General features: G+C 46.5%; 1 long non-coding RNA gene across 1 annotated transcript in view; it reads right to left on the reverse strand.

Annotated features, from left to right (window-relative positions):
- The window catches only part of LOC135244327 (uncharacterized), a 45,748-nt gene extending 23,673 nt beyond the window's left edge, over window positions 1-22,075 (reverse strand). The window contains exons 1-2 of the long non-coding RNA XR_010326958.1: window positions 21,766-22,075; window positions 14,703-14,826 (exon numbers count right to left, since the gene is read on the reverse strand). This is a non-coding gene — a long non-coding RNA (uncharacterized LOC135244327). The remainder of the gene's footprint in view (window positions 1-14,702; window positions 14,827-21,765) is intronic.
- Between the last annotated feature and the right edge of the window lie 850 nt (window positions 22,076-22,925).

The raw sequence follows: 22,925 nt of genomic DNA on the forward strand, positions 1-22,925 counted from the left end.
CTTGAAAATAATTTTTCTAATTGAGCATCTTACTCGGAAGTGGAAATACCAAAGCTTTCTCACGTTGAGATTTCAGTGTTGCCAAGCACAGACATTGTTGTTTTGTCTTAGAGAATGAGAGAGAGAGAGAGAGAGAGAGAGAGAGAGAGAGAGAGAGAGAGAGAGAGAGAGAGAGAGAGGGGGAGAGGGGCTGGGAGCTGAAGCATGTTTGATTATCCAAGCAAAGCTCAACGGAGTTGATTATCCGTCTGTTTAAGGATGCAACTGCCAACAAACGCGGCTCCCCCATCACAGGCGTATGCAAATGTGCACCGCCATGCAGATAGAATTAGCCGCGATCTCCGAGGAGGCCGCCGCCGCCACCGCAGCCACCGCCACCGCGGCCAACGTCGAGCGGAATTACCGCTAAGATTCACACAAACAAAGGCGCCAGGCCCCGTAAACCGGGGGGGTTTGGGGCGTGTCAAATGAGGCTCGGGCTCGGGCACGGGCCCATGTCAGCCCAGGCTTGGCAGCCGCCATTGCCGCGAGAGGCCCTCTTTTTTTTTTTACTGGCTTTGTTCAGTCCAAGTCCTTAATGACTTAATTGGATCAATCACGGGATTAATCCAGACGATGATGATGATGATGATGATGATGTTCTCTAAATCGTTCCAGGAAAATAAATCTGCTGGATTGCGGCTGGATTTTGTTTTTTTTTCTCTCTCTCTCTCTCTCTCTCTTCCCCGAATGGGTTTCCAAACCCCGTCGTCTGGGTCACGGAGTGTGGAGATGCATGTCATGGGTGACGTCCCTCATCCCACAACCCGGGTTACCGTACCATCCCGGAATGTGGTGAGGGACTCAAAGGAGGGTTCTCTTATTAAACCCCCACACTCCCCCAACACTACCCCCCCCCCCTCGCTTTTGGCAGGAAGGAGAGGCCTGACAGAGGCGCTTGATTTATATTTCGGCCCTAAATCACACTTCTCCTGCACCTTGTTGCTTTTGGACGACTCCGTTTTCGGGCTCGCTAAAATTTCCTGCTGCGTCTGTAGCTCCCATATTTCATACGTTCGTACTCAAAGAGGCCTTTAATGGCGGGGGCTACCGCAGGAGAGAACTTTTTTGGGGGGGGGGTTTTGTGGGGTGCGCTCACTTTCGTGTAAAGCAGCCAAACTCCACAGTGCAGGCGTACGGTCACGGATTCACAGTCTGGGTCGCAAAATGAAAAAAACTGCAATCGATCCCTCACAGAAATGGAATACACTGTAAATACATTGTAAAAATGTTGAAAAGTATAACGATGAATACAGTTCAATTAAATATATTGCAATATATTGGTATCATATTTTATATATTATATTATAATATATTTTTATTTCAATATGCTCTCAGTTCCATGAGGAGTGAGGAGGACCAGGCGAAAAAAAAAACACACTGGCACTCATCTGAGAAGCATTTCCTCCTGTTTCAATTACACCCACCCCATCCCACCCCAATCTCCCCCCCCCCCCTCCACCCCCTTTGCATGAACACACACCTGCTTTATGAGGACCCGCTGTGCAGCACACCTGGGGAAGCTAAGGCTACGCGCCAACGATCGGCTGAGTTTACTGCACAATAGCAGAGACAATAACCCAGCTGTTAGCGTGACTCCAGAAAGAACTCCATTTTTTTTTTGCCCGTCTTCCTACTTTTTCGAACTTTGTGTACAGTACATTACTTTTACGCTTTCGAGCATTTAGCAGGTGCTCTCGTTCACAGATTACACACCTTCACACACACACACACACACACAGAGTCCATTTTATGCAGCCGGAGATTTTTTATTTATTTATTTTTTTTTTTTTTACTGAGCCACTTCGGGTTAAGTATCTCGCTCAAGGGTACAATAGCAGCACCACGACTAGAAATTGCACCCACGCCTTTTGAGCCACACACAGAGCTCCCTACCTATTATGGCTCACCGCCACTCAGCAGTTGTGGAAAGAACGCATTCCAGTCCCTCGAAGCCCAGACTTTTTTTTTTTACATTAAAGACTTTTCAGAATTCACACAGTGTTGCATCTTGTTTATTTATGAGCTTTGCCATAAAGAAACGACACGTTTGTTTGACAAATCCTTGTGAATCCATTTCGTTCTTCACACCGATGTGGTTGAAAGGGGCGGAGTCTGGGAATCTCTGAATAGCAATAAATGCAAAAAAGGCTTATTGTTCTTAAGTGGAAGACGTGTTGCTCATTTTCATCAATCTAACGTGTTAGATCACATAATTACTTTTCCTACTAAGAACTGCAGCTGTGATGATTTCAATTTAATTACATTAGCTAACACATTTCTTATATTTAAATAATTTCCCCAAATAACGTGTCTCATCTCCAGAGATACAGATGGCAATGATTCAATTACTGAGGAAGGGGGAAAAAAAATACTGGAATGAATAATTCGGTCTCTCCTGTCTCTTTCTTTTTTTTAAAGAGATCCCATTTCTTTTTTTTACCAACTGACTTTGTTTTATATTTTTTGAATGTGATTTTTTCCCCCTCCTGTTTCACTCCAGTTTTAAATGTCCAGTTGCATATGTAAGCCAATGCTCAGAGCGAGCAATTCAGGAGAGCCCAATGAAGCATGTAGTCTCCTCTGAAGCATATGATGCCAAGCGCTGCTTCATAAGGTATCCCAGTTCACAAGTCAGGATCACACAGACGTGAGCAGGAGGAGGTTCAAAATGAAGGCTAGTTTACCGAGCGCTAATCCGGATTATGGGTTCTGGGGGGAAGTTCGGACATAAAGCTCAAAATGTTACCTTCGATTTTTACACAGATTTACCCACGATTGTTACAGCTGCAACATAATTACATGAAATGCTTATGATTTTAGCTTCATTTACAACGTAAACCCAGAAAATACAATGCAAGTAGTTAATCGCCAGAACATAATTGATGAGCTTATACCATTTTATTACCTATCTGCAAAAAAAGTCAGCCAGCGTTTGTAATCGCTGCTTGCTGAAATCGTTGGAAAGAAGTGTGAGGGACATGGACGCTTGTGGGTGATGCGCCCTTGTTTCTCTTGTTTAGAAAAAACCCTCGGGGGGGGTTTTATTTCTGGTGTTCCCTTTGATTGACAGCAGGTCTTTACCGCCTGCGAGCCCGCCCATCTCCATCTCAGCAGCCAACCGCTATCAGCCGCAGAAAAAACGCTCAGAGAGAACAGAAACGGGGTTTTAAGACCGGCCTATCATTCCCGGACCAGAACAGACCAGTCCCCCGATGTAGCCGCCGAAATGGCGGTCATTAATCAAGGAGCTAGATGTAATCTGGGCTGTCCTGGCGGGCTGGAGGAGAGGGTTCTGGAGCGAAATGCCGCTGCCGCTCGGCCATTGTTATTCAGACGCGGCGCTGCATACGAACGAGGGGGCCTTGCTCGCACCTGATAAGAGCCAGCCCAGAGTGAGCCATAAATCAAACCGCCAGCCAGCCAGCCGCCGTTTCTTTTTTTTTTTTTTTTTTTTGCTGATTTCACACACGGACCCCTCAGTGAAAGTGAAAACTAGAGCAGAGAGGGAGAGAGGGAGAGAGGGAGAGATGGGGGGAGAGAGAGAGAGAAGGGGAGGGAGAAAGAAAGAGAGAGAGAAGGGGAGAGAGAGAGAGAGAGAGAAAGGGAGAGAGAGAGAGAGAGAGAGAGAAAGGGAGAGAGAGAGAGAGAGAGAAGAGAGAGAGAGAGAGACGGGAATAAAGTGATAGATCTGCAATTTACGCCTTATCACATCTGGTGAGAAGTTTCTTAATACAAAAAGGCTGACCTTCAGAGAATAAAAAAAAAACCTTCATTTCACACCGGGGGGTTGGGAGTGAGGGGAGAGGGAAGGGGGGCGGGGCGGGTGGTGGGGAGACGTGTCAATTTGTGGCTCCTGCATGCATCCTCTGTCAATCATCACGAAAAAAACCCATCATCAGTCATTTGCCTAAGAAGACGCGAGTGCGTCACGGAAACTATCAGCTAATGAGAATGCACTCACATGCACAGATTTTAGTCCTCCTTAAAAATCACACACACGAAAAACACAGCAGCATTATCATCACTCTGGCCTTTGACCTTAAACGGGCTCACCATTAGCGTCGACCTACTGTGGCCAGTATTTTGTGCCATTCATCATCTTGATGTTAGGTTATGTTATGTTATGATATGGCTCCATGTGCTGTCAAGGTCGCCTTGCTCTAACCGGTAATAAAGTCGGGTTCAAAGCGTAATAATTACTCTGGCCTGGTACATTTTGAAAGAAACATTTGTTCCAGTTCTTTGCCGAGGCCAATGAGATATGAGGATTTTGCGTGACACCACCCATATACTACTGTGTCTTTTCCTGGAATGTGGTTGGCGTCTGGCTCATTTACACGTTGGCAAGGCTTCACACGTCATCGGAAGCCATGACTCTGACATCCAGAGCACAGAGAGCTGATGTTAATCCCAGTTTCGCAACACAAATTGGCTTCGGTATTTCAAAACCAGGATTCATGCTAAGAGGACACACTCCGACATTAACCTTATCCAATAGGCTAACAATGCACACATTTGAAATTATTTTTAGGATATCAAAGGCCAACAGGTTTTGGAATCTATATCAATGCGTACTTTGGTGAAGCAGTAGTAGATTTATTTTTTTTGTTTTTTGATTTTATGGAGAAATGCACATGACTGCGGTAGCAGGACTATCCGTACCTCAGCATAGACTCTACAGAAGACATGGCCCTGTGTCTGCAGTATGAAGAGCATATTGATCGGTAGAGCTATTAAGCTGCATGGAACACTGCTTATCCTTTTAGCCATCGGCAATCATCGGTGTTTGCTTGCGAGCTACCAGCAGCCAGATAGCCAGATAGTTTACTTATCAAGTGCTCCTGAAATTAAACACCATGAAAAATAAAGTACCAGATAAACAGGTGGCTAGCTTGGAATTATGGTCAATATAGACCAATATCTATGTCTTAAGACAAGATGGCAAAACAAAAAAAAAGAAAAAACTGTACAAAAACCCTGTTTCAGGCATAAATTAATTCAAAAGTTTTGAAAACCATTTGCATAATTCTGGAAACCGCGTCCCGTCACCTGGTAGCTATGCATGGCAACCCGTTCTTAAAATCAACAGCGGCTTCCGCGCAGACGCGGCTTTCGCACGCTAATTACTCACCCCACAATCAAGCGCCTGAAATGACAGTCCTCCTTCGCGGCTAACACAATTATCCGCCAACCACCTTATTTTCCATTCATATGCAAAACCCGCCGCCGCCGTCCTTTCAGCCAAACACCCCAGATGATAGGCCTTAACACGTGTAATCCCATCCATTATGGCGCAGTCGCTTTCTTCCCGGGGGGAATTCATCTTGGGCGGAGAATCTTGCGCGTATTTGGGAAGGTTAGCGATTCCCTTTATGGAAACCGCGCGCGGAAGCTACGATAAAGTAACGTAATTCAGTCCACATGCTTCACACGAGTTAAATCGCATAAATGGTGTCCGATCCTTAAATCAAAGTCTTGTCAATCCCTCGAGCATGAAGCTATTTATGGGGCCAAGATCTCCAACTATAAGGCAGGGGGTGATTAGACGACAGCGGGAAAGGTTATGAATAGGCCTGGGAGGACGTTGATGCGATTCATCCTAAAAAAAAGAAGAAGAAAAAAAGGTGGATCTGCGTGTTCAGGAAGAAGAGCAAGATGAGAATCTGGAAGGTGCTAAGACACTGGCCCCGTGCATTAGAGTGACTTATCTTGATGTCGACGTGTAAAGTTCAGGAAAGGCAATCCCTCCAACGCAGTGGGTCAGATTTACTGAAGGACTAAAAGCTGCTTGTCCGCCTTTTCTGACACAAAAACAGTCGCTGCAAGTTTGCAGCATCTACGCCGGATTTACTGAACGGTCGCGATGGGTCAAAATCGCTATAAGGGTAAATGGTAAATGGACTGATTTATACGCTTTATCCAGCGCTTTACAATTGATGCCTCTCATTCGCCAGAGTAGGTAGGGGTTAGGTGTCTTGCTCAAGGACACTTCGACACGCCCAGGGCGGGGTTTGAACCGGCAACCCTCCGACTGCCAGACAATCGGTCTTACCTCCTGAGCTATGTCGCCCCATATGTGGGGATTACGTCGCTCTGCGGTTTTCCTTCTGATGCGCAGTTAAATGTGTTCATGCATATGCATACCTGGAGTGAACGTGCTAAAACAGGGCGGAGACTATGCGCCTTATGTAATTAGGCCCAATTAAGTGTGCTGTCTAATTCGCCGAAGCTCACGTTAATTGCGACTCAGCCTCTTTCTGCGTGAGTCATTTTTCTGAACTGCTGAAAGCAGGTGGTAATTTGTCTGCGCTGTGCTCCTCGTCCTCGCCAGTCAAATCAGTTTCCCTCGCGGGCAGCGACGGGGCGGAGATGAACAAATGCATTCTCTCTGATGCGCAGCGCTCCGGAAAGGGGACGGGATTTTAAACGTGTTTCAGACATGCTTCCACTAATCGTTTCTCACTTATTTTCAGATATAAATACGGAATAATATTTTTTTTAATTGGAAGGACTTCTATTGAAGTCATGATCTTGCAGTGAGTATAAAAATGCAGTTCTGAATTAATAAAAAAAAAAAAAAAGGTTTATCCATATGCATTCAGTATTGGGTATATAATGAATTGTGAATACAGTTCATCTACAAACACTCTGTGGCCTTCCCCGTACCTCATTGACCATTGACTATAATTTGTGATCTGTAAATTTAAGTTTTCTTTTTCTTGTGGTTCCCTCACTACTTGTGCCCGGTTGCTCCGTACCCATTTCTTAGTGCTTCGTAATCTGGGCATGTTAGCACGCTATACTGTAGATCACGAACGAGGGCATTCGATTTATTTGATTGCATAAATAGAACATGTTGTTTGCTGAACAGGTTACTCTACAGGGTTGGAGTCCTGATCTATGTGGCCACTTCTGGCACTACGATCTTTACTTCACTCTAGTATATTTATTTTGCACCTCTGCACCTTGAACTAATGCACTTGTTGTACGTCACTCTGGATAAGAGCATCTGCTAAATGCCTGTAATGTAATGTAAATAAGTCTCGGTGAATTGTTTGCTAATGTGTCAGTATCTGCGGCCGCAACAGAGCCGGAATACAGCGAATGTTTTTTGCGCGGCAAACATTTCCTTAGCAAATCTGGCCCAGTGTGCCTATAGTTGCCTAATGGTTTTCCTTGGGCTCGGAGACAAGACCGCCCCCCCTACTGGACGCCCTAACACCAGTTCCCACAGGATCCCAGGTTTCCCAGGAGGTCTCCAGGCCAAGTGCCACAGAGTCAAGCTTCATTTAGGCTTCACCTTTCAGGCCTGGGAAAGACCCCGGGGGTGGCACGGCTACTGGAAAAATCAAATGATATGTGGCGTTCGCTGAACGGCTGCGGTTCGGCCACGGCTGCCATAACTTGCGCGTGTGCGAACGTCGCACCTGTTCAAACACCGTGTCAGGGGTTGAGAAAACCTTCAGTTCACCACGGAGGGACGGATCATTAAGAAAGTCAAAACACACCAGTCACTTAGGGGACCAAGTACAAAGAACGCTCTGCTACGCCGACTCATCGTTACTCTCGAGACGAAGCCCTTGCAGACAGAAACTGCCTCACACAACCTATGTTTCCCACTATATGACAACCTATATACACTGCAGGCCTGGTAGCCTGCGATAAGTTTTCTATATTAACATCCTTCACCTTTTAACCAGATATGATACACTGGAAACTAGATTTCACGTTCTTTGAAAACATTTTTACTATTAACTTCTTTTACTTGAATGGCATCAACAAATCCACGGTGTATTAGTGAATAAAACTAGTTCACTGATGAAATTTATTTTTTTTCTCATCAGAACTCCATTGCAACACTTGAAAGCGGTTGTCAAGCAGTTTCCAAGGAAGTGACAAAATCACTTGCCCGGACAAACATTACATCGAAGCAGTCGCTCCCGTCCAAATCAACTTACAGTCCGCATACAGTCCCATTTAGACAGCTGCAGATTTTACTGCCGCGATGAAGACGATGACAGAGGCCTTGCTGGGAACCGAGACTACAGCCCTTGAAGTAGCAAAGCCAGGTCTCGAACCATTAGGCTACATATGCTACCCACATGGAGCGCCATCTCTCTCAGACGGTGGACGGCGGCCAGTGTAATGAAGTAAGATATGCCGCCAACTGCACCAAGCTTGCTGGCTGTGATCAGCGGCCGTTGGGGTCAGCGCTTGTGTAACTCTAGTCAAAGGTCAGGGGAGGCTGCGGAAGGGGCACTGTTTCGCGGGTGAGGGCTTTTCCCACCGACGTTTTTGTCCCGCACCGAAGCCGAAAACCCAAACCCCGAATCGCGACGATGCAACGCCCCGCGATTTTAAAACACCGCTCACTCAAGGATGTTGGGAGATCTTCCTCGGAACCCTCGTTCCAGAGCTCAAGATGTGCGCAGGCCTCGGTGAGAGACTTTCCCACACACGACAGAGAGCGCACACAGAAACCTTCTGCGGCTCTAACAGCGGCTCGGTCGGGAAGGAGAACCCGAGCCATCTGACAAAGATTACAGTCTACTTGTCACTGGCAATAAATGCATTCTAATAAACCCCTCCCAGAATGCATGCGTTCATCTGCGAGGGATACGGAGACAGAGAGAGAGGGAGACAGAGAGAGAGAGAGAGAGAGAAAGAGGGAGAGAGAGAGAGTGAGAGAGAGACACAACTTTTTACGTAGCATTTACACTGCATCCATTTATACAGCTGGATATATACTGAAGCAGCGCAGGTTAAGTACCTTGCTCAAGGGTACACTGGCAGTGTCCTACCCAGGAATCGAACCTATGACCTTTTGGTTACAAGTCCAGGTCCTTTTACCCATTATACCACACTGCCGTCTTCAGCACAGTCCTTTCTAGTGCAGTAACATCAACAACCGAAGATCCAACAAATGTGTTCACTGTTGAAATTCTTTCGAGCCATTTTTACATTAATATATAAGAACATGATGGCATGATGTCATATTTATTTATATATATGAGATCACGCCTGTATTTTTTTTGTACTTTTGCCATGTAATCATATAGACCTGCTCTGATGGTTCATTGGTTTCAATTTTTTTGTTTTCCTGAATGGAAACAAACGCTAATAATTTAAGTTAAAAGGCCAGCAAGTATTTCAACAGTCACAGTCTCACAAGTGGTGTAGATCACTCCACTTTTAAAATTTTTAGATCTGTTTTGAATTAAGAGTTCTCTACCCTTAATCCTTTAAAATGTGTTTTTCTTCAAAGTTTTGGATGACACCCTTTAGGATCGAGTGCTCTGTTGAAATGGCTCCATGGTCCAGTTCTTTCTGAGAAGAGACTAAAACAGATGTTTTATTCTTTGACATTTCAATATTCTAAAAGAACGACACAGTAAAAAATCAAAAAGACAATCCCTGGATAGGATTCCAAAGCAGTGCGTGTGCGTGTGCGTGGGTGTGTGTGTGTGCTGTGCGTGTGTGTGTGTGTGAGTGTGTGCGTGTGCATGTCCGCTGAATGATGGAACCATAGCTTAAAAACCACAGGGTGCATTGGCTTTATTGGTTCTTAATTCATTAATTAAATCGGCTGATAACAAAACGAACTATTCTGACCTGGTTTCACCTCACACTGATATACTGTAAGCATCCACCCCATCATCTCCGGGGTGTCAAACTGAGGTCCTGGAGGGGCTGCAGTCTCTGCACATTTCGCTGCTCCCTTTCAATCAACAGCCAATTTAGACCCTTGGAAACAAGGTGTGTGGACCCTTTATCCAATCTCTGACAAATGAGCCCCTAAAGTACAGAAACAACAAAAAAAAAAGCACCGAAAAGCAGCAGACACTGTGGCCCTCGGGAACCGGAGGCTGAGGACTCTGGCCTCTCGGCTGAGTCAAGAGGAGCTTCGCATCTCCCACTGCTGTTCACTCCAGCTCAGAGTTCATTAACAACCCAGACCAGGTGAGAACCTGCTGTGTGTTAAGGCAGCGGTCCTCAACGCCAGGTCCTGGACAAGCCCAGGGTCACCTGCCTTTCTGTTTTCTGGTTAAAATCAGCAAGAAAAGGGGTTTTCAGAGCCAAGAGTTCCTCCGATCGCCACCGCCTGAATTCCTTTCCCAGCAGGTCTGACGCTTACAGGTGTCCAGCTGCTGATGAGGTAAGGAAATACTCCAAGGGGGCCGTGGGTGTGATCAACAATAAAAAAGGACAATTAATTGTGAATTATACAGGGCTTTCAGCTGTTGCCAAAATGCCATAATCCCACAGAATAATTTCTTCGGCTGCAAAACTGCAAAGCGTTAGTCTATGAATTGAGCTCTTCGGCTGCGGAGTGGATAAGCCTGATTTTTTGTAGGGGGCATTTAAAATGCACCACGTGTAGGCCCTACGGGGCACATTACAGTAGTGGAGAGCGATACCGTAAAAAAAGCCACTCTTGTAATCCGCAAGAAAAAAAAAAGAAAATCCTGGCAGTTAGGTTTATATAGTAAAATGGACACTTTGTAAAGCTGGCCCACACACTTACACCCAGCAGGGAACCTGCATATGGTTTCAGTATCAACACAACAGACAGCGAGCTTCACTGAAGGAACCACTGAACGGTTTCTTAGCCCAACACACAGAGGTCCTGGGAAAATGCTTGTAGAACAGGATGCACTAATTCCACATACAATCATTCCTTCAGACGCTCTATAGAAATATAGAAATATGTTCTGTGATGCTACCACAGTAGACAGATGGCACACACACACATCTATACACACACACACACACACACACACATGCATGTACGCATATATACACATGCACGCACACACACTCACTCATACACACATATACACACACACGCACGCACACAGACACATACACACACACACACACACATGCAGACAAACACACCCATACACACACAAACACGCACACACAGAAACACACACTCATAAATAATATAATAAAATTATGTTTTTTTTTTTAACTTTGTACCGACCCTAGCAGCTCTCAGCAGCATCCTCTCCCTCTCATTTAATTTCTTTCATCAGCAGGAAATCACAGCACACTGCCACCCACTCTGCCAGCTCCGATGGGTGTCCAGCACGTCTCCCCCCTGCCCCCCTGCCCCCCCCCCACCCACCCACTCTGCCAGCTCGGACGGGTGTCCAGCACGCCCCCCTGCCCCCCCCCCCCGCACCTTTCTATTAATAACCTCAGTCACAAAGGTCTACACACAACCCCCCCCCCCCCCCCCCCCCACCTGCGGATAACACTTCCTGCCCCCGCGCTCAGGGGGCATCTCAGCCCGGCCGCGTGACAGATCGCGGCTTGGCGGTAAAGGAGTCGTGCAGCGACCGCGGCAGCCCCTCGCGCCAGATTCTCGCCCCGCAGATTCGTTAGCGACGCCTGACGACGACGGACTGAATCTCCGCTGCTCTGCGCTACAACCAGGCAGGCAGGCTGGCAGTCGTCCTGAGACGAACGTGGCGTGCTCCGGGTTCAAAGTGGGGCCGGGGGGGGGGGGTGGGGGGGGGGTCGGGTGTAGCAATGCTCTAACTTCTAGTATGAAGCCTTCCCAGAAGAGTGGAGTTTGCTATAGCAGCAAAGGGTGGACCAACTCCATATTAATGCCCATAACTTTGAATGAGACGTTGCATGGCAGGTGTCCACATTCTTTTAGCCATGTAGTATATATATATATATATAGATGATGCATTTATTAATTCATTCATACAATAAATGCTCCAGGATTGAAATAATCATCCTTCTTCAGCTAAAGGGCCTTCCACACGTGATGAAAAATAAAACATTACAGCTTCCACTTAACATTTTATTTTTCTGGGACTACGTTCCCACGGCAGATTTATACTCATTTCAATTTTCATCGCACGGTCGGGCCCAGCGCAGCTTAAATCGAATTACGAAGTTAATCAATCCCTCCCTTACTGCTCGGACTATTTTATGATTGCAGGGAGGTCAGGTAGTTTATTGACCTGATAACCCTTGGCATTCGTGCATACGTGCATGGTGAGGGGAGGGGGAAGGGGGGGGGGGGGCGGTGGCGGAGGAGGAAGATTGATCGGCATCTTCGGCAGGGTTCGCCAGTCAAACGGGCCGATAAAAAGAAAGAAAAAAGAAAGAAAGAGAGAGAGAAAGAAAAAAAAAATTAGCTGACTCGGACAAATTCTTCCGGTGACTCCTCGAACCCGCACCGGGTGCCAGGGAGGAGTGAGCCGTGCGTGGAACGGTGAAGGGGTTATCAGAGAGAAAGAGAGAGAGAGAGAGAGAGAGAGGGTGGGGTGATGGATGGTGAGGTCTGATTTTTGAACCCCCACCCCCACTTCTGCCACCCCCTCCCACCTGGTGCCATCTGGGCAGGAGGCCGCATTCCTTCCTGGGGGAGGGGAGAGGAGATTTTTCCATCACTGCTCAGAGAATGGCATTAACCGACACTCTCAGAAAGACCTCATTTTCTTTAAGGACCTAATTTCCCAAACGTTCTCTGTAAGTACAAAAACAAGGTACTATTTGGGTGCTAAGTGAAAAAAAAAAAGCGAAGTACCTTTTACAAGCAAGAGAGGCACAAATGATTTCTGTTCTGCTGGCTATGGGTACAATTTCTGTACCTCCCTACAAGAAGATCTGGGGGGTGGGGGTCAGGATGAACCGTCAAACTGAATGGGGAGGGCTCCGCACAACTAATTCAGAAATATTTTGGTAGTTTAAATCCTTTTTGCTTTCTGCTAAGACTCCCAGTGCTAACCGTGGGCCGAACGGCACTGCTCGGCGTCACAGCTCGGACGCGAGCTGGCTGCGGCGCCTGAATCGTCATGGACTTCAGAACTGCTCGCTGACACCGCGCCCTTCTCGAATCCATCGAGCCCGTTCCGCTCGGGTGTCTAATGACTGAAACGGCTTCCACCGTCGGCCTCGCCGCTCAAGCCTTTCGCATATTTCCCCCGACCTCTGACCGGCAGACGATGGTTCTGACGGCCGCCGCTAACGCACGCTTCCCCGGCCACACCGAGGTCTGACTGCGACGGATGGGCGAGCGGCCCAAGAGTTGAGGACAACACAGAATTCTTTTGCTTTCATCCCTCCTGCCCCCATCACCCCCCCCCCTTGCCGCCTCCCCCCACTAGGTTTAAATTTAAACCAGACCAGACGTACCCACTTAGCTTAGTTCTGTTGGGGCACCAGGACGGGTTCGCCCCGATTTCGCATCGGTGCGGCACGCTCAGAGCCTGGATAAGGACCAGGAGATTAGCCCTGCTGATGATATCCATCCTTTGGACCCCCCACAGCTGCCACCTCAATGAGAAGGCCTGTTGGGATAACTATCGTTTCCACATTACCTCCACTGTAAAGAATGAAGCAGTGCTGTGCCCTCTATATAGTTGTCGGAGAACTGTCTTGTAACAAAAGGTGCGTTGATCCCGGTAGGGCACGGGCATTGTACCCAAGGTATGCACCCCCTGTGAAAACAATACTGACCCATAACCAGTTCTGTCCAGCTTGAAGGCAATCCAAGTCATCTTACACCCACATTCTCCAACGAGCTCCTTTAAAAAAAAAAAAAGTTTGAGAAAGATGACGAAAATCGAGCTGCAAATCAAAGACCAAGCCCAGCATCCGCAGCTTTAAAATTTACAGGACAGCACGACACATTTTGTCGCTTTTGATGCCTCAGCAGCTGTGATTTGCAAGGCTGCACCGAACCGATGGCGGTTGGGAGAGATAAGAATCAAAGAGCTCAGATCAGCTTTTTTTGGGCCACTGATTTTCCGTCTCTCCGAGCAGAAGGTTCGTCCTACTCGCCACGGGGCTCCTGACATACTGTAGCAGAAACCACAACGTTTAAATTAGGAAAATTCGCCCCCAGACCGACGACAATCACTGCACTTGACGTGTCATTAGGCCGGTAATAACTGACATACACGGTCATTAGCGCATAGATTGAACTTCTATTTGGGCCCTTTATGAGCCCATTATTCAGTTTTAATAGATGTGTTATTGTTAATCATTTATAAGGTGTTTCTTCCCCCCCCCGCCAGTCCCTGAGGGCACAAGGCGAAAATGTCACCTTGCATAATTTAAGGCGTCATCGCTTTTTTTTTTCATCATAAGGAAAGACCTACAGTGTAAAAGACGTCCTAAATCAGGCCCCTGTATACATAAAGCATTTCAGAGCGGGAGGGCTGATCTGGGATCAGTCTTGCATTTTGGCTTATGCTGCTATGGACAAAATTAGCACAGGTACGGTGGACCCCAGATCAGCAGTCTGTCAGACACTGATTCATACCTGTGACACCAGGTGTGTGGAGCCTCTGCTCAATCAGTGACATCAATCAATCAATTAACTATCAGGTGCAAAAAAACAAAAAAAAAAAACAAAAAAAAAACAAAGATCTGGCGCTAGACTATCTACTGACTTCAAGGGTCAGATTTGAGCACCTCTGGCCTACAACCTGGAGCCTAAGGCTTGAGCCCCCCATCCAGGTCCGATGCAGAACAGGAGGACCCTCCCCACACCCCCCCACCTCCCTCTGCCCCCCCCCCCCCTCCCCTCCACAGTGCCAGGAAATCTCTGCCAACGCCTTCTGTTTTTTACGGGACCCATGGAAATTCATCAATTATTCAGAAAGCCCTCCAGCCGGGATAATGAGTACCTGCTCCAGAGGAGGAGGAGGAGGAGGAGGAGGAAGATAATGAATTGGGAAGGCATTCCGACGCTCGCTCTTCTTTTCTTCTCCTATTTTTCCGATTCGCTGAGAGCCAAAACATTCCTGGCGTCTGCAAGAAAAAGGGAAAATAAACTAATCTGCAGCTCTAAAAGATTCTAGATGCAAGATTTCCTATGATGAAAATACATACGCAAAAACATGAAATGCATTGTGTGAACAGTGTGCATTAGTTTTTACTGCTTCAGCTACATGTCTAGGGAAAAATTAATTTCAACAAGTTATTATCAGTGACGGCATTTATTGCACCTCTGGCAACCCTAAACTAAAGAAACAACAGCTAATGAGTTCAAAAAAAAAACTGCAGATAGAAATGTAAAGTACATAATCCTTTGGTTTTGTCTACCTGTGTCCATTTTAGCGTTTCTCTTTGCCAAAATAAACAAACTCACATTTGGAACAGGCAAATGAGCAGTATTGTGGAATTTACCCACCATTTTATTACATGAAACTAAACTTGAAACCTTGTAAGAATATAAAACTGGCTTTTCCGTCTGTTTTGGTACATAGCAATGCCAAATACATGCTCCTTTGGTGAAAGGGGACAGGCCCATGGGCCTAAATTAAAGAGGTCACATCCTAAAGAGAGAGGCACTATCCCTCTTTCACAGGACATTTAAAGGATTCATAAGCGGACGTTAGCGCTGCATTAAAAGTCAGTACCTGACGGTAAATGTTTTTAGACGAGAGCTGAGTGAATAAATATTGATTATTTGGAGCTGGCGAATATGAAATGTGTGTCGCTGACCGTTGATGTCCACGATAATCGGGTGTTTGAGATCACCATACAAGAAATTATGAGTACCGTATAGCTATACAGTGCACTTTCGAAGTAATCGGGTAGCATTGCAAACACCTTTAAATCATTTCATCTTCACCAAACACAGCCAGCATTGGTAGCTGGACGCGGTGTTTGTGCGGCGGCATACTATCCCAAACAAGCGCTGCACCGATCCAGTGATCTTTGTAGATTCTTGATGGGCTTATAGCGTAAACGGACCATTACACTGATGCACCCGTACAACGAAACATTAGCGGAGCTGCGCAGCGCCTTCGAAGAGCTCACACCCACAAACAGGCAGATGGTAAATTGCGCAAGGTAATTTAAAGTCGGGAAAAGTCATTTGCATAATCTAAAATATCGCTTGATGAAACAATGAAATTTTTCAGGCTGCTGGAGGACCGTGGAATTATTTTCTCTCGTTTCTCATTTTTAAAGACGGGACGATAAATAACGGCTATGGCAGATGAATATTATTCATAAGTCTCCTCGTGTTTGTGGGTGAAATATTTGAGCGTGGTTGGAAGCTGCGGAAGACTGACTCACAGGATATATTTATATCATATCTCCCTCACAAGGGCTGTTTGGTAATCACTCGATCACACATTTGTTGCGTCGTTCTACAGATGGCTAATGAGCTGGTGTCAATCGAATCAGATGCGTCTGAGAAGACAATTCAAACTTTTTATTGTCATCTGCAAATAGAACAATAGCTGTTCTGTTATTCAAATCTTTCACCGTGACACATATATAAAGTTTTATTAGTATACATTTTTATATACTATATATTTTGAGCGAATGAGCATGGGGGACGTGAGCATCTGTTTCTGTGTGTGTGTGTGTTTGTGTTGAGGCGTGTGTCTGTGTGTGTGTGCTTGCAGGCGTGTGCGGGTGTGTGTGTGAGTGTGCACGGGCATGCGTGAATATGTGTGTGTGCATGTGCATGCGAGTGTGTGTGTGTATTCTTACGGTTCTCCAATTTGATTAGCCAGAGAAGGGGAATCGGATCCTCATGTATATAGTGATAAAGCACAGGGAATCACTGCCATATACAGGAGGCTCTACGGAGTCTGTCATCCGTGCCAGAAATCCAGATTTGCACAGAGGAGTGCATGAAATGGCCCCCTTGCATTTACTCCAGCCAATGGATCAAGAAGCATCATTAACCACCCCCTCCCCCCCACCCCCCCAAAAAAGAGAAAAGGTCACATGTGCATTCAAATGGGCAGTGATTGATAAGAGAGGTCACGGAGCCTGCAGGGGCTGAAATGGGACCCTTTGATTCGGGCATCCGATGGGCTGCCTGATGGATGGATCCTCAAAAGCACTGCAAAGTTTTTTTTTTTTCGGGAAGCAGGGCCCTGTCATTTTTTTTTCTAACCCTCTGATGTAAAAACCAGGCAGGTGCTTTTAAAAAAAAAAAAAAAAAAAAGAAGGAATTTATTCATTAATTTTCTTTTTAAACGGGTTTGACGGCCAGTGATGGATTGTATTCTGCTGCCCTAAAACACATTGTTTTCTTTAGCACAGCAGGGTATTCTATTTGCCGAGCTTCTCTGTGAAATATCATGCGTATCTGTCACTGGCCGGAGGCCAGCGCTGCAGAACTGTAAAAAAGGACGGCTGAGCGTGCACGTTAGCACACGCTCACGCCCGCTAGCGCACGCTCACGCCCGCTAGCGCACGCTCACGCCCGCTAGCACACGCTCACGCCCGCTAGCGCATGCTCACGCCCGCTAGCGCACGCTCACGCCCGAAAGCACACGCTCACGCCCGCGCCCGCTAGCACACGCTCACGCCCGCTAGGACACGCTCACGCCCGAAAGCACACGCTCACGCCCGCGCCCGCTAGCACACGCTCACGCCCGCTAGCGCACGCTCACGCCCGCTAGGACACGCTCACGCCCGAAAGCACACGCTCACGCCCGCGCCCGCTAGCACACGCTCACGCCCGCAAGCGCACGCTCACGCCCGCTAGGACACGCTCACGCCCGCTAGGACACGCTCACGCCCGCTAGCGCACGCTCACGCCCGCTAGCACACGCTCACGCACGTTAGCACACGCTCACGCCCGCTAGGACACGCTCACGCCCGCTAGCACACGCTCACGCCCGCTAGCGCATGCTCACGTCCGCTAGGACACGCTCACGCCCGCTAGCACACGCTCACGCCCGCTAGCACACGCTCACGCCCGCTAGCGCACGCTCACGCCCGCTAGCGCACGCTCACGCCCGCTAGCGCACGCTCACGCCCGCTAGCGCACGCTCACGCCCGCTAGCACACGCTCACGCCCGCTAGGACACGCTCACGCCCGCTAGCGCACGCTCACGCCCGCTAGGACACGCTCACGCCCGCTAGCGCACGCTCACGCCCGAAAGCACACGCTCACGCCCGCTAGGACACGCTCACGCCCGCTAGGACACGCTCACGCCCGCTAGGACACGCTCACGCCCGCTAGGACACGCTCACGCCCGCTAGGACACGCTCATGCCCGCTAGCACACGCTAGCAGACGCTAGCACACGCTCGCACACCTTTTATTCTCTGTAGTGTCCGCACAGTGCCGTGCGGCCCCCAAAAAAAGGAACTGTGGCTTCAACACGGGACACATTCACCAGCCACCTCAAGCACTCAAGGAGAAGTTAGAATGACAAGGAGGGGTGGGTTGGGGGGTTAAGGGGGGGGGGGGCGGGAGCGGGCTAAGAAAGGAATATTGTGCAGACTTCATAGTCTGTGTGTGTGTGTTAGAGACAGAGATGAAAGAGAGAGAGAGAAGGTGAGAGATGAAAGAGAGAAATACAGAGAGAGAGAGAGAGAGAGAGACAATTATATCAGCACTGTCACTGCTGGGGTTCAATTACACACCATGGGGTTCACACTTTATCACCTTAACTCTGGAGGAGTCACAATAGCATAACTTTAACTCAAGAGCAGTCACAATAGTCAGACTTCAGATGCAGCCGGTGCCAAATGGGAATATTATCTCATAATTTACAACAGCACACATCAGACAGGAATTACATCAGCTGCCCTAGTGCCCCCCCGTGATGTAATCTTAATCTTCTATAACTGCATCGCTGCAAGGTGGCGCAACGAGCGTGCTAACTGCATTACGCTTAATTCTCTAAATGTTGCATTTGCATCCAAACCTAGTCTGCATAATACATAAATATGAGTAAACAGTCGGCGGTGCATTCCAGAATGCTTTGCTTTGACAGCGGCGATCAATTATCCCAGGACTAGAGAAATCCACCGCCAGGCGTAATTACATTTTCCAAAATTTTCTCCGTTCAATATTGTGCTGTTTCTCTCCAGCAGGGTTTTGAATACGAAGGCCCGAGACCCATTTAGCTTACACTGAAATTGTGAGCTAAGGCTCGAGAACAGTTCCAGTTTAAAGCCAATATTGTTTAGCTGCTTGAAGCCATTGTATGGCAGCTGACATGACAGTGAAAAAAGATGCGCTGGGTATACACCCGAGCCAGTGCGGATTAAATAAATATGTGATTGTGGATTGAATTACAGATATACAGCTGAAGAAGCTCTCCCCTGTCTTGGGAGAGGATATGTGCTCAGGCTTCAAGTGGGTTGTAGTGGAAATATAAAACCATGAGCTAAGGAAATACTGGGGGGAAAAAAAAAACAAAAAAAAAAACAGACTCAAGCAAAACCGAGACATTGTCAAAACACGTAAACTGCACGAGGATGAAAGCGTCCGTGGTGCTAAACAAAATCTAGTGAATTAATAACGAGCCCCAGGACGCGCCGGGGATGTTCCTGATAGCACTCTAGTATTCTAGAAGCAGGTGAGATGAGAGGTATTTGCTGGAAGACGCTTTGCCCTGTACCTGTCTCCTGGCTAACTGCTGAAGACAAGCATGTATGGGGGCTTGGTTAGTACTCGGACGGGAGACCCCCAGAAGAAGAACTAAGTTGCCGACGGAGGAGGTGTTGGTGGGCTAGCTGCAGCTCACGTCTCTCCAGACAAAAGCAATCACTTACACATTCCCTTGTATCTGATTGGCTACACAGCCCCTTGCATTCTCTACCCACCTTGATTCCTTGGGTCATCATGGCAAAAGTTCTAAGCTTATTTTTATTTTTTAAATAATGCAAACAGAAAAGAGTCCCCACACTGCTGTGAAATTGCCAAAAAGCCATGTGAAGAGGTCCTTTGTCAGATGAAACCAGGCTGCCCTCAGATAGTGCCCGATGGCTAACAGGAGAGCGGCTATCTGTTGGCCCACAGCAAATATGTTCTGGCCCCTCTGAAGACTACCATCCGAAAATGAGCATGCCCCATTTACACAGCAAAAAAATCATACAGGTGGCAAGTACAGTATCACACACATCACTAATATCATGCATCAAATTTTAAATGTGATAAATGTGAAAGTATGATTTATGAAAATATTGATAGTGAAAGAAATAATCTATATTGCATTTGAAAACAACTAGGGCACAGTATGAGGTACAGAGAACAGCATAGAGGTCATTCATAATATGTGCCATCCGTGATTCTGTACCAGACTGTTTTCCTGTTAATTCATAAACATTAATCACCATGGTTTTTACACTGTTACCATGGCCACCTGTATGTTCATTAGAACCTACCGCCTTTTGCATTTGCATGCCATTAGCGATTCATAAGATGGAAAACACGACGATAAAAAACCACCTGCTCCTCTCCACTGGTCTAAAACAGCCACGGAGCTATTTTTAACAGCTTTTCTACATTTTTTATTTCTTTATTCTCATTGGGAAATAGTACTCAAACGCCGTAATAATAGCTCATGATTCCTCAAGTTCTTCAAAAACTATGAAGCATCCCCTTCACTCCGACCTGTGCCATTACGGCATTGGAGGAATGCATAGCTCAATGCCGGCCAATCAGAACCACCAATGCAAGCAACCAATCGCAAGCACTTAATTGTAGGCAAGTGATTGCAACCAACCAATTAAAAGAGCCTGAACAATCACAGGTACCTAACATCAGTAATAAATATGGTGAAACCAAACTGATGTTACCTTGCAGGCCCAGTGGAAGCAAGTATCCACCAATCACTGTTGCCATTGTTCTATTTGTTGTTAGCACATGTACCTCCTGATTGGTGATGTTTCTTTCTGGTTTCTACATGAAAGGAGGCAACCATAGAGTGTTCTACAGTGACAACGCCAATGTTTCATCCTTATTTACTATCCTAATTGCATGATTTGCAGGCAACCAGAGAAGTTGCCATTGTGCAACAAAGTAAGGGAATACTCTTAAAACAGAAACTTCCACACTGGGAAACACTATGACCAAATATGATGCATATCCTAGCCCTCATAGCATGTGAGGGATGGACACAGACCCTGGCCTATTATTAGTGCAGTAAAAACCGGCTGCAACGTAAGCACAGGTGGGCCAGTGTGGGCCACAGCGACCTAAACAGTATCCTGGCCCACTGATTTACCTTGACTAAACCACCATGCTCAATTGTGAATAGCCACCTAGGTAGTTCTGGCCCACCTATAGTTCTATGCAGGACACAACTACATTAATATTTCTGGCTACCCTGCTACAGTAAGAACACTATTCATTTGGCTGCGTCACGTGGTGAAGCTGCAATGCAAAGTGCGCGCTGGTACGAATGCAGTGAAGCTCCTTCATGATTCCATTGCCACAATCTGTTGTGGCAGCATGGGTGGTCACGCGCAGGCTGCAACTCTTACTAAAACAACACAAAAATGATAAACCGACAGCAACGTCATTCGTTCGAATGCCACCTTTATGCACATGTAAATACTACTGTCGCAAAGAGTGCGCCACGCACACAAAGAGATGCTGCCAGCAGATTTTTTATGCATTACCTTGAAAGTGTTTAACTGCAGTGAACCGCGAGGTTTAATTTGCGCGAGAGAAATGAAAACAGCTTCAACTTAACTCTCAACTGTCACCTCGTTTAAAGTTAAGGCCATTATGTTAAGCATAAATGTTCCCAGCCAGCTTGCGTTTTTTATTTGTTTGTTTTGTTACGTGGATACAGCCTTCTGGAACCTGGCGCATTTTCTCTGATTGCTTTCATAAGGTCAGATACGCTGTCATCCATCGCATTTTCCCAGTACCAATTTGCGCCAAGAAATCAATCTGTCCAAAACCAAAAAAAATAAAATAAAAACATTTTGAAACGCGAAAGCGAGTGTATATTCACTGAATACCACCACCTACCTAAGCGCTGATAAACCCAACATACGCTCGCAGGCACCGCGTGCTAAGTCCACATGAAGTTGTTTGAAAGACTTGTTTCAGTGCATTTCCTGTCTGGGAAACGTCTCTGGGGTCAAACGGCTGGAAGCGTATACACAGGTTTTGACGTGTTTTACATCTCGATCTCAACGGGGCTGAAATATTTAAAATGCAAGCGACGGGTCCGCGATGATGTATGTGCCATGTATGTAGAAATAAATTAGAAATGATCTGAAATGCAAACACAGCCGACGTACGACCCGGGGAAACCGAGCGAAGCTGAAACGGCATCCCTACGATGGGAAACGTACCAAGCCTTTCAGTGGCCGAGTTCAATAATGCACTCTTCTCACATGTCCTATCCAGCCAGGTTAATTTTACAGCGCATATGGCACGTTTTAATAGTATGTCTATGCCTGCATTTCAGAATGGCTATTCTGAAAAGAGTATGTTTTTTCAGTCCTATTTGTCCGGTTCCATAAAATTCACCTGAAAACAGCTGTAATGAATATTATCATTTAAATCACGTTATTCCTACCGAGCATGAAAGAGCGTGAAAGTAAATTATGTTAGCCTACTCTTTGGATAAGCACACTTTTTGCTACTCAGGTTTTTAATGGATTTGTGTGGTGATTACATTCACATCTGTAACAGGTAGAATCATTTGCTTATGAATGTATGGAAACTTAGTGACTCACTAACGTATTTTGTATCAGGATAACGGACAAATAAGAAGAACATAAACATACCTGTTATAGTTTTGGTCATGGTCTCTAGATTCAGTCCATGTTAAATATTTTCCAGTGATCTGAATATGCTGGCTGTGCATAACCCTTTAGCAGTTGTACCTAGCCCAAACACATTTCATATACTTGATGTGCTGACAGACAACCAGTACTGTTATTTTTTATAATTAACCTTTGATTTAAAAAAATGGAATAAAAAAAAAGAATTAACTTGCTACACCGTAAAATGTCCTGAGTCAATTCAACTCTAACAGAGTCCAACAGGAACTATACATGCTCTGTAAGGAGCCCATGTAATCCTGATCATGTTCATGGAATAATATTTAACTCTGTACCAGTTGACCAGGTGTAAACATGCTATCTGCTCAAGGAATTAGAAGCCCACTGCCCGACTAA

This window comes from Anguilla rostrata, chromosome 2, assembly GCF_018555375.3.
Source record: "Anguilla rostrata isolate EN2019 chromosome 2, ASM1855537v3, whole genome shotgun sequence".
In the NCBI taxonomy this organism is placed as follows: domain Eukaryota; kingdom Metazoa; phylum Chordata; class Actinopteri; order Anguilliformes; family Anguillidae; genus Anguilla; species Anguilla rostrata.